The following is a 12,627-nucleotide window of genomic DNA, read 5'->3' on the forward strand; positions in this document are numbered from 1 at the left end:
CACTCCCTAACTCCATTGATTCCTGAACAATCACCATCAATACCTCCACAATCTTCTCAGCTGGGTCTACCAGAGTCCTGGTTGTAGCCCATTTGGTCCGGGTGATTTATCCATCTTCAGATAATGCAGCTTCCCTAGCACCTGCTCCTTAGTGATGACCACTACATTCACCCGTGCCCCAACTCTCTTAAACGTTTGGAGTGCTACTGGCATATTCTACTTGAAAACTAATGCAAAGTACCTTTTCAGTTCCGCCACCATTTCTTTGTTCCCCATTACTTCTCAAGTCTCATTTTCCAGTAGTCCAATGTCATAGAGTCATAGAGACATAGAGATGTAAAGCATGGAAACAGTCCCTTTGTCCAACCCGTCCATGCCGACCAGATATCCCAACCCAATCTAGTTCCACCTGCCAGCACCCGGCCCATATCCCTCCAAACCCTTCCTATTCATATACCCATCCAAATGCCTCTTAAATGTTGCAATTGTACCAGCCTCCACCACTTCCTCTGGTAGCTCATTCCATACCCATACCACCCTCTGCGTGGAAAGTTGGCCCTTAGGTCTCTTTTATATCTTTCCTCTTTCACCCTAAACATATGCCCTTAAGATCTGGACTCCCACACCCCAAGGAAAAGATTGTCTATTTATCCTATCCATACCCCTCATAATTTTATAACCCTCTATAAGGTCACCCCTCAGCCTCCGACGCTCCAGGGAAAACAGCCCCAGCCCGTTCAGCCTCTCCCCATAGCTCAAATCCTCCCACCATGGCAACATCCTTGTAAATCTTTTCTGAACCCTTTCAAGTTTCACAACATCTTTCCGCTAGGAAGGTACCAGAATTGCACATAATATTCCAACAGTGGCCTAACCAATGTCCTGTACAACCGCAATATGACCTCTCAATTCCTGTACTCAATACTCTGGCCAATGAAAGAAAACATACAAAAAACCTTCTTCACTATCCTATATACCTGTGACTCCACTTTCAAGGAGCTATGAACCTGCACTCCAAGGTCTCTTTGTTCAGCAACACTCCCTCGGACCTTACTATTAAGGGTATAAGTCCTGCTAAGATTTGCTTTCCCAAAATGCAGCACCTTGCATTTATCCGAATTAAACTCCATCTGCCACTTCTCGGCCCATTGGCCCATCTGGTCAAGATTCTGTTGTAATCTGAGGTAACCTTCTTCGTTGTCCACTACACCTCCAATTTTGGTGTCATCTGCAAACTTACTAACTGTACCTCTTATGCTTACATCCAAATCATTTATGTAAATGACAAAAAGTAGAGGATCCACCACCAATCCTTGTGGCACTCCACTGGTCACAGGCCTCCAGTCTGAAAAACAACCCTCCACCACCATCCTCCGTCTTCTACCTTTGAGCCAGTTCTATATCCAAATGGCTAGTTCTCCCTTTATTCCATGAGATCTAACCTTGCTAACCAGTGTCCCATGGGGAACCTTGTTGAATGCCTTACTGAAGTCCATATAGATCATATCTACCCCTCTGCCCTTATCAATCCACTTTGTTACTTCCTCAAAAAACTAAATTATTTCCCATGCACAAAGCCATGTTGACTATCCATAATCAGTCCTTCCCTTTCCAAATACATGTACATCCTGTTCCTCAGGATTCCCTCCAACAATTTGCTTACCACCGAGGTCAGGCTCACTGGTCTATAGTTCCCTGGCTTGTCCTTACCACCCTTCTTAAACAGTGACACCACGTTAACCAACCTTCAGTCTTCTGGCACCTCACCTGTGACTCTGAAGAGGTTTAGCAATCACTTCTCTAGCTTCCCACTTAGTTCTAGGGTACACCTGATCAGGTCCTGGGGATTTATCCACCTTTATGCATTTCAAGACATCCAGCACTTCCACCTCTGTAATATGTCCACTCTAGCCTCTCTCTTACCTTCTTTGTATCTGAAAAAAAAACCCTTCTAATCTTCTTTTATATTACAAGCTAGCTTACCTCATATTTCACCTTATCACTCCTTATTGCTTTTTACATTGTCCTCTGCTGGTTTTTAAAGGCTTGCCAACCCTCTGGCTTCAACTATTCTTCACCACATTGTGTACTTTTTCTTTTGCTTTTATGCTGATCCTGAATTCCATTGCCTTGTCCTCCCCTTAGTATGCTTCTTCTTTCTTGGGATGAATTTCTGCTGTGATTCTTGAATTACTCCCAGAAACTTGCATCATTGCTGCGCCACCATCTTGGAGAAAGTGAGGACTGCAGATGCTGGCAATCAGAGCTGAAAATGTGTTGCTGGAAAAGCGCAGCAGATCAGGCAGCATCCAAGGAGCAGGAAAATCGACGTTTTGGGCATGAGCCCTTCTTCAGGAATAAGGGCTCATGCCCGAAACGTCGATTCTCCTGCTCCTTGGATGCTGCCTGACCTGCTGCGCTTTTCCAGCAACACATTTTCTGCCATCTTCCCTGTTAGCCTCCCCTTCTGATTAACTCTGGCTAGTTCCTCCTTCATGTCTTTGTAGTTACCTTTGCTCAATTGTAATATCATTACACCTGATTCCAGTTTCTCTTTTTCAAACAGCAGGGTGAATTCTATCATATTTTGGTCATTGTCCCCCAGGGGTTCCTTCACCTACTCCCTCATCAAATCAGACTCATTACACAACACCAAGTCCAGAATTGCCTGTTCCTTAGTGGGCTGTACCATAAGCTGTTCCATCTCAGACATTCCACAAATTTCTTTTCTTGAGATCCACTATCACCTGATTTTTCCCAGTCCATGTACATACTGAAGTCCCCCACAATTATAATAGTCCCTTTCTTACACACCTTTTCTCTTGTCTAGTTTATTTTCTGCTCCACATCCTGACTATTGTGAGGGGCCTGTACACAACTCTCATCATGGTTTTTTTTTCCCTTTGTAATTACTCAATTCTACCCACATAGATTCCATGTCTACTGAACCTATATTGTTCTTGTTATCAATTTAATTTAACTTCTTATTGACAAGGCAACCCTGCCCACCTCTGCCCATCTGCCAGTCCTTATGATAGGACATTTATGTTTGGATATTTTGTTCCTAACTCTGATCCCTATGTGATGCCTACAACATTGTACCCACCAGCTTCAATTTGTGCTGCTAGCTCAATTTACATTGTTTCATATACTATGCATATTTAAGTACAACACCCTCAATCCTGCAATGACCTCACCCTGCCCTCTTCTCATAGTTGTCCCTTATCTGATGTGCTGAAGTTAGATTCTTGACCCTTTCCATAATCTCTGCCCCAGTATGGTTCTGGAAACCTTTCCTGAGCTTCCCCATGTCACCATCCTATTCCACAAGAATCTTGGTCCCAGATGGTTCAGGTGGATTCTTTGCTGATAGTACCATTCCTTCCTGTCCCAATAGCAATGCCAGTGCCCCATGAAATGGAACTTCTCTTTCTTATGCCACTCCTTTAGCTATACATTTACTTCCGTCATCTTTTTATCTCTTTGCCAATTTGCATATGGTTTAGGTAAGAATCCAGAGATTTCTACCTTTGAGGTCCTGTTTTTAATTTTTTCCTAATTTCTGATACTCCCAAACAGCACCTCTTACTTACCGTTGCCTACATTGCTGGTGCCAACATGGAGCACAAAATTAAGATGAAATGACACTTTGATAAAACTGCCAATCATTGTCAGAGCTGAGCAGTTGATAATTTGTCAGTTGCAGCTGCAGACTTATACATACAATGAGACAAGCTGTTCCCTTATTGAAGGCAGCAGACCAGAAAAAAAGTGATCTCCTCCTGCCGCCTGCAGATTCCAAAATGACTATCATCCCAGATATTCACTATTCCTCAGAAACAGAAATAATTCAACAGCAAAGTTTACGACAGTAACAGCACTTGACATGTGAACAACACTCCCAGCGGAAAACAATACACAGGCATGTGTTGATACCAGAGGAACAGCCAAGAACAAAGTGCATGTGCGCTATTAGGAAACCTGTAGTATTCAAAGACTATGTATGCAATGTAAGGACTGATGAAAACAGGACTGATTAGAGTTACCTTACTCATCCACTAATTAATGATACGTTTCTTTGTGAGTATGTTTATAGTGTAACTTTTATAACTTGTAACCACAATTGGAAATACACGTAGTATATTTTTGTTGTTTTTTTATAAAAAATGGATCTTTGGAGAAATGCCATTATGCTTCTTGTGCTGCCTGGCATACTGAAGTAATGTGACCGCTAACTCTGCTGTAGGTAATGTCTGTGGCAGACATTAAACAAACATCACTTGAGACTGTTGTGATGGTCCTTTTGGAATCTTAGTAACTTTAAGGATCTTGTTTCATGGCAATGGTTGTCATTGAAAGTCCGTGACCACCATCTTTCTCTTGCAGGGTAAGGAGGAAAAGGCCTAAAACTTATTCAAGAAGGGAAGTAGAAACAACCTTGATAATTCTAGATCAGGGAGCCTTACTTTATTTGTGGGTTAAGTGTTGTAAAAGGTTATAAGAGATAGGATTTATAGTCAGCTAGAAAGGAAAAAGTTGATTAGGGTTAGTCAACACAATTTTGTGAAGGGTAAGTCGTGCCTCACAAATCTTATTGAGTTCTTTGAGAAGGTGACCAAACAGGTGGATGAGGGTAAAGTGGTTGATAAGGTGTATATGGATTTCAGTGAGGCGTTAGATAAAAGTTCCCCACAGTAGACTATTGCACAAACACAGAGGCATGGGATTGAGGGTGATTTGACGGTTTGAATCAGAAATTGGCTAGCTGAAAGAAGACAGAGGGTGGTGGTTGATGGGAGATGTTCATCCTGGGGTTCAGTTACTCGTGGTGTAGCGCAAGGATCTGTTTTGGGGCCACTACTGTTTGACATTTTTGTTAATGATCTGGATGAGGGTGTAGAAGGAAGGGTTAGTAAATTTGCAGATGACACTAATGTTGGTGGAGTTTTGGATAGTGGCAAAGGATGTTGTGGATTACAGAGGGACATAGATAAGCTGCAGAGCTGGGCTGAGAGATGGCAAATGGAGATTAATGCAGAAGGTTGTGAGGTGATTCACTTTGGAAGGATAAACAGGAATACCGAGTACTGGGCTAATGGTAAGATTCTTGGTAGTGTAGACAAGCAGAGAGACCTTGGTGTCCGTGTGCATAGATCCCTAAAAGTTGCCATCCAGTTTGATACGGTTGTTAAGAAGGCGTATGGTGTATTGTCTTTATTGGTGGGGGAATCGAGTTTTGGTGCCATGAGGTCATGCTGCAGCTGTACAAAACTCTGGTGTGGTCACACTTGGAGTATTGTGTGCACATTACAGGAAGAATGTGGAAGCTTTGGAAAGGATTCAGAGGAGATTTACTAGGATGTTGCCTGGCATGGAGGGAAGGTCTTATGAAGAAAGGCTGAGGAACTGAGGCTGCTTTCATTAGGGAGAAAAAGGTTGAGAGGAGACTTGAGACATATAAGATAAACAGAGGATTAGATAGGGTGGGCAGTGAGAGCCTTTTTCCTTGGATGGTGATGGCCAGCATGAGGGGACATAGCTTTAAACTGAGGGGTGATAGATCTAGGACAGATGTCAGAGCTAGTTTCTTTGCTCAGAGAATAGTATGGGCATGGAATGCCCTGCCTACAATGGTAGTAGATTCACCAACTTCAAGGGCATTTAAATGGTCATTGGATAAACATGGATGAAAATGGAATAGCTTAGATTGGATGGGCTTCAGATTGGTTTCACAGGTCAGTGCAACATTGAGGGTCGAAGGGTCTGTAGTGCGCTGTAATGTTCTATGTTCTAACTCACAGAAAGCATCATAGGAAGCTCGAAGGAAGAAGATTAAATGTCATTCTCCAGAGAAATAACAATATCTGCAACCACTCCTTGCAACTAATTAATGTTGGATACTGGCTCAAAGGTATAACTTATCAATGTTAGTATACATTACATTATTCAAAACAGATCTTGATAAACTTCTGAAAGAAGTCTGTTCAAAATATTTCTTGCTGTAATGTTTGCTATTACTTTGGAAACTAGAAAAACACTTGGAAGCTGTTTCTGGAATCCTTACATTACAGAAATGTTATGGGCTGTCAGCCTCTTGCATCTTCCATAAACGTTTACACAATTTCTAACAGAGATAAAAAATAGAATCCTCCCATTTCTGCATGCATCATATGAGTGTATGTATTCTGTCATGATGTGATGTAGAGGCAATTTTAAGTGCCATTGCAAGCAATATGAATCAGAAGAAATAATATTCCCTGATACCAAGATGCTGAGAAAAAGAGTGATAAAGAAAAAGGTGCATGAAGGCCCTTTGGGAGGCAGAGGATATATATTGGCAACAGTGTTATGACTTTCCCTTTCAACCTTGTGAAGCTGGACTTCCTGAACCCAGTGGCTAATGGCCATGGAGATTGTACTGACTGTGACTTATCTCGTGGGAGTCTCATGGGATCTGGGTGGATGGAAACAAAACTGGCTTGACCATGGAAGACAGAGAGTAGCAGTGGAACAGTGCTTTTCTGAATGGAGATTACTAACAAGTGGCATTCCACAAGGATCAATGCTGGAACCATTGTTGTTTGTAATATATAAAAATGATTTGGAGGAAAATGTAGCTAGTTTGATAAGTTAGTTTGTGGATGATAGCAAAATTGATGGAATTGCAGACAGTGAGGAGGATTGCCAAAGGAGACAGTGGGATATGGATAGATTGAAAATTCCACAGAGAAATGGCAGATGGAGTTTAATCCAGACAAATGTTGGAGGTGATACATTTTGGAAGATCAAATTCAGGTGTGAGTTGTACAATAAATGGCAGAACCATTAGGAACATTGACATACAGAGAGACCTGGGCATACAGGTTCACAGGTACTTGAGAATGGCAACGCAGGTGAATAAGATGGTCAAGAAGGCATACAACATACTTGCCTTCATCAGCTGAGGAACTGAATATAAAAGTTAACAAGTTATGTTACAGCTGTATAAAACTTTAATTAGGCCACATTTGTAACATTGCCTGGTCACCACATTACTAGAAGGATGTGGTTGCTTTGGAGAGGGTGCAGAGAAGGTTTACCAGGATGTTGCCTGGTTTGGAAGGTTTTAATTGTGAGAAGGTAGATAAACACTGATTGTTTTCACTAGAAAGATGGAGGCTGAGCGGCAACCTGATAGAGGTCTACAAATTATGAGAGGCATAGATAGGGTGGATAGTCAGAGACTTTTTCTCAAGGTGGAAATGTCAACTGCAGGATGGCCCAGGTTCAACATGAGGGGGAACATTGAGGAGAGAAGTGTGGGGAAAATTTTTCACATAGCGTGGTGGGTGCCTGGAACACCCTGCCAGCGGAGGTGGAAGCAGGCAATGTTTAAGGTGTATCTTGATAGACAGATGAATGAGAGATGAACAAAGGGATAGAAACTGTGGATGGGTATTTTTATTATGGGTCTGAATAAGGATTAGGAATTGGCTCAAGCTTAGTGGGCTGAAGGCCCTGTTCCTGTGTTGTATTGAATTGTATTACATTGTGTTATACAATGTATTATTGTATTAAAATCCTTATTTTAGTCAGTACCAGAAGTGCATCTGAGAATCAGGGTGCATTGGTGTTTCAAACAGCATCTCATTCAGGTTGCTCCTGTTTCAGATATTGTGTTGTTCAAGTTGTTCAAAAAATAATGTTGTCTCTTAACTATAAAGCCTAAATTATACAAACTATTTGTTCAAAATTTGCTCTGTTTTATTCAAAATTGAGCCTTAAACCTCTACTGCTGAATCTGATTAAAACACCTGATCTTTCTTATAAACATTTTTGTCTAACACTCTTACAAGAAAGAAAGGAAGGCTCAGCCATCCCTCCACTCTGGAAACAAGGTGGGTCCCAAATAGACTGACATTATGGAAGGTCACCTTGCAAATGTAATTTGCTCAGGCAACCCTAAAGAGGTGAGCAGCGCACTTCTGTCTATCAAAGGGGGGAATTGCTATCCTTGAAAGCTTGCAGTCAGTCTGATTGGCCAGTGAATCTAGTAACTGGAGCTCAGTTGTAGGTATTACTGGGATGTAAGCTGTCCCGTGAAGATTAAGGATAGATATATCATGAATTTAAGGGTAGGGAGGTATCATGGAGCCTAGAGGAGTGGTTGGAGGGCAAGTTTTGGTGACCAGGTTGAAAGCAAAAATGGGGGGGGGCATGGTAACATCTGGGATAGGGAAACACCCTCCTTTCTGAAGTAGGTACCCCCACTTCTTTCCTGCCAAACCAGTCTTCGAACACCTGCCGCTAAGCCCATGCCCACCTATTATAGAATGGACAACATAATATTCAGGCTGAATAAAAGCAAAATACTGTGGAAGCTGGAAATCTAAAATATAAACACAATGTGCAGAAGAAACTCAATAGGTCTGGCAGTGTTTGCATTGAGAGAAATAGAGTTAATGTTTCAGATCTGATGGTTCTAAAAAGGACTTGGAAAATCATGGCTTTTATGCTGTTGACAAAAGGGGGAAGTAGAGCAAGTGGAACAGCTGGTGAGGATGCTTTTGGCAAAATATGTGCACATGCTGGTCAAGGAGTAATCTTGATGCAAATTAGGTGCAAATAGTAGGTGTGAATAGCCAAAAATGCAAACAAACCATTCAAACAAGACACAGGGTGGAGGGAAAAGGAAGTGTTATCAAAATGGGTGTTCATGCTTTGAAGCTTTTGAACCCGTTGTTGGGTCCTGAAGCCTGTAAATTACTCAAGTGAAAAATACAGTGCTGTTTCTCCAGCTTGTATTGAGCTCTGCTGGAACACTGCAGCAATTTCAAAAGGGAGATTTTATCACAAAATCACAATGGTGTATTGAATTAACAACTGGGAAGTTAGGGATGTGCTGGCACTGGAGGGAGTCCAAAGGAGGTTTTGCAAGAATGATCCTAGCGATGAAGGGCTTGTCATATGAGGAGCAGCTGAGGATTCTCAGCCTGTACTCGATGGAGTTTAGAAGGATGAGAGCGGATCTCATTACAGAATAGTGAGGGGCCTGGATAGAGTGGATTTAAGAAGGTGCTTCCACTCGTAGAAGAGACTAGAACCCGAGGGCATAGCCTCAGAGTGAAGTGACAATCCTTAAGAATTGAAATAAAGAGGGTGACAACTCTGTGGAACACATTGCCACAGAAGGCTAAGGGGGGGCGACATAATTGAATGTCTTTAAGACAGAGATAGGTTCTTGATTAGTAATGAGATTAAGCATTACGTGGAGAAGATAGGTGAATGATTAAGTAGTGGAGCAGACTCGATAAGCCAAATGGCCTAAATCTGCTCCTATATCTATCTTCTTATGGATCATTCTTGGTTTGTGGAATGGGGCGAGAACTTCTATCCAAAGAAGTAGGCATGGAGTCGAAGGCAACAGAAGAAAAGAACACAGTTTGTTAAGCATCATTATTGGGAGAGTATATGGTGAATATACAGCAAGAGATGGGATTGGAAGAAGGCTCAAGTCAGAGGGAAGACGAGGAGAGGAAAAATATGGAGGAATATCAATGCATATGAGATTTTTGGAGATTTTGTTCCTTAAGAAAAAAAGTTTATGTTATAATATTCAGGTTAATTGGCTTGTGAGCAAATTCAATTACCCACTAAATTATGTTTTTAAAAATGACACCAATCTGTCAATTTTGGTCTACACCCTCCTATCATTTTATGGAGGGGTGGAATATTTTACACATCCCCTTGCCAAAAGCACATTTATTTCAGGTTGTAATTTTTATTTGCACTTTTATTTGCAATTAATAATACTTCTGTCAAAAAGCATTTTTATGAAAAAGGCCTTGTCCAGTTTTATCTTGGAAAATTGATCAGAGTTCAGTATGTATTTGTAATACCTGGAAAAGGTTTTGGTGACCTGACCAAAGCTGAAGAGTTGAGTGAAAATGTTCATTAATGGTTTCACATACTGATACTCATTCATATCCCAACTGGTGCTGCTGCTGGTGGTCTTCTCTTCACTGTAACTCCTCACTGCCTCAACAAATCAATAAACCAAGCTTCTGTCAAAACAAATGGCTGCAAATTAACTTTTATTCCTGTGGTCTGGGATCTTAACAGAAAGCACATTCAAGAAATCATGTAAGTAATTTTAAAAATAAAATCTTCTGACAGTTAGTGCTTCGATTCCTAAGAAAACCTTCTTCAGCTTTTGAAATATGCTTCTGTTTTATATCATCGCAAATAAAAATTTCTGCAGGTTTTCAGAACAAATGAAATATTATTTGAGGTTCAGAATACAAAAGTCTATGTAATGCTGAAAGGATCAAATAGTTTACGTTACTTCTTGATGCTGTACAATTTATATCAAAATAATAATTGATGTAATCTACAAATGAGTGTTACTGTTTGGAATCTCATGAATTCTACAAAGTGCAGGTTCTGGAGATGGCAGGTAAATCTCAAAGATCTTCCATTTGTGCCACATGTCTGGTAGCTGCTGATTAAATGTAACCTCATTGATGTGTTTTGTAATCTAGAAGATCACTATGAAATTTAAAAAAAAACGTGTGCAGAGTCCCCATGCCACCAATGAGCACTGAGACTGGTAGCTCTCATGGGGACGATGTACCCCGCACAGAATTTATGAGGGTAAAGCAGTTGCTGGGAAGTATGAATAGACACAAGGTATTGCATAAATATGCATGATGGCTGCATGCTGCTGTGGCTTTTATTTCTGTTTGTCCACAAATAAAAGAAGGCCTCAGCAGAGAAAAGACCCACAATAATCAGCTGAATGTGATATTGAATGGAATAATAGCAGAGAAGAAGAGTCAGCAGAAAGCAACCTCATAGCCCCCGATGGAAGAACTCAATGCCCAGCAGCGGGTGAGAGACCTTGGTCACTCTGCACTGCAGTGGACCTCAGGTCCATCCAATTGCAGCTGATGAGAAGCAGGAAGATCACCAGGCTGCAGGAGAGGAAGCCTCAGGGAACAAAGGGCAGCACTGAGGCAAAGTTTGGAAGAAAAGGGGCTAGCCCTGTAGCACAATGTGGAGGAAGAGGGATCAACCCTGCAGTACTCGAGAAGCAAAGTATGAAGCTTGAGAATACACTCAGAATCAGGTTAGCTATTATCCTCTCTATGTGACTATGTAGAAATGTGTGGATCTGAAATTCTCTTTAATGGTACTGTATTTTTTTACATCATAGTCTGAGGGGCAATGCACACGTTGTTGTGTCCCCAGTGCTTTTTGACATTGGAGATATTGCTGCAAATTTAGAGATCTATTGATGGCAGGATTCCAGGGCACCACCCAATCTCTTGGCTCAGTGACAGCGAATAGAGCACTAACAGCACCGTCACTATAGAGCAGTTTCGTCAATTGTGTGTATTGCTATTTCTTTTCTTTAACTTACAGGTTGAACTGATATGTGCAATCGAGATCCCGGAGCACCTGTGGATCTTGATCTGCAGCCAGAAGACAAACTCAGTGTTTGTCAAGAACCTAGCTGTTGGAATCTGAGGAACGAAGATGGTGCAGAAAAAGTCAGTCTGAGGCAGCCAAGCCTACCATCTATGAACTGCAAGGTCATTTCAAAACCAGTGCTTTTGTCAGTCAAGCTGAATGCTGTGTGAAGTATTAACACGTATTCCTTTCTTATTTATTGGACTGACGTGCATTTTGCAATGTGAATTTATACTTAAGATTTCTTTGTTTTCTACATTCAAAGTATATTTCACCAGCCACCTTCACACCCAGGACCTAAAGGAGTTACACAAGATGAATGCCTATATTTTAGCCAAGATTTGAACAAGAAGCTCTGGACAATGACTTAATAATTGTTGGCATTGTGTGTACAATTTGTAAATAAATGTTGCAGTTGTATGCTAATTATTCCCTGTACATAAATTTAATTTCATGTTTTGGGTTTTGTTGATAAATAATTCTAATTGAGCTGCACTTTGCCTTGTGACAAGTTAATTTGGCTTGCAGCCGGGATCCCTCGAGCTTACTTTTATTAATCTAGCTGACGATCCACATTACCATATGTTTAAAATCTGCATACTGGAGAAACAATCATAATCATCAGGGTGTGTATGCTCAGTATGTCCAGAAAATACCAGTATGAGCCAGTAAAAAATATTCTACTGGTGACAACCATTTCCAACTGCTAGCGGCAACAGGAATGTCTCTAGTAACAAATCTCCACCAACTTGAGAAAAGGTCTAATGGTGGCCAACTGGGATTCACCAATTCCTACTACGCCAAATGCTATCATTTGTACTAGTCTGGTATAACTTTTAATTTCTGGGAAGGAATTCATATTGCTAATTAATTCTGGTTAAATAAAAGTACTGTATCTAAGGTGAACCTTTAGAATAATTGAAGGTCTCTGGGGGAGCTGTTGACATTAGTCTACTGCATTGAGGGCTAGTTTCGGAGCCTTAGGGTTGGCATCGGGTGGATAAAAAGTGGTCAGAACTATGGATGGATATAGTAGTGGATATCATGGAGCCTGGAAGTCCAGGTAGATGGGGAAAGGAGGGTAAGAAGTTCTGGCAGGGAGCTTAATGGACAGGAACATCGAAAGCATGGATTGGTAATAATCTTTTCTTCTAGGTTCAGTTAAATAGCAACCTC

Source organism: Hemiscyllium ocellatum, chromosome 7 (genome assembly GCF_020745735.1).
Source record: "Hemiscyllium ocellatum isolate sHemOce1 chromosome 7, sHemOce1.pat.X.cur, whole genome shotgun sequence".
In the NCBI taxonomy this organism is placed as follows: Eukaryota; Metazoa; Chordata; class Chondrichthyes; order Orectolobiformes; family Hemiscylliidae; genus Hemiscyllium; species Hemiscyllium ocellatum.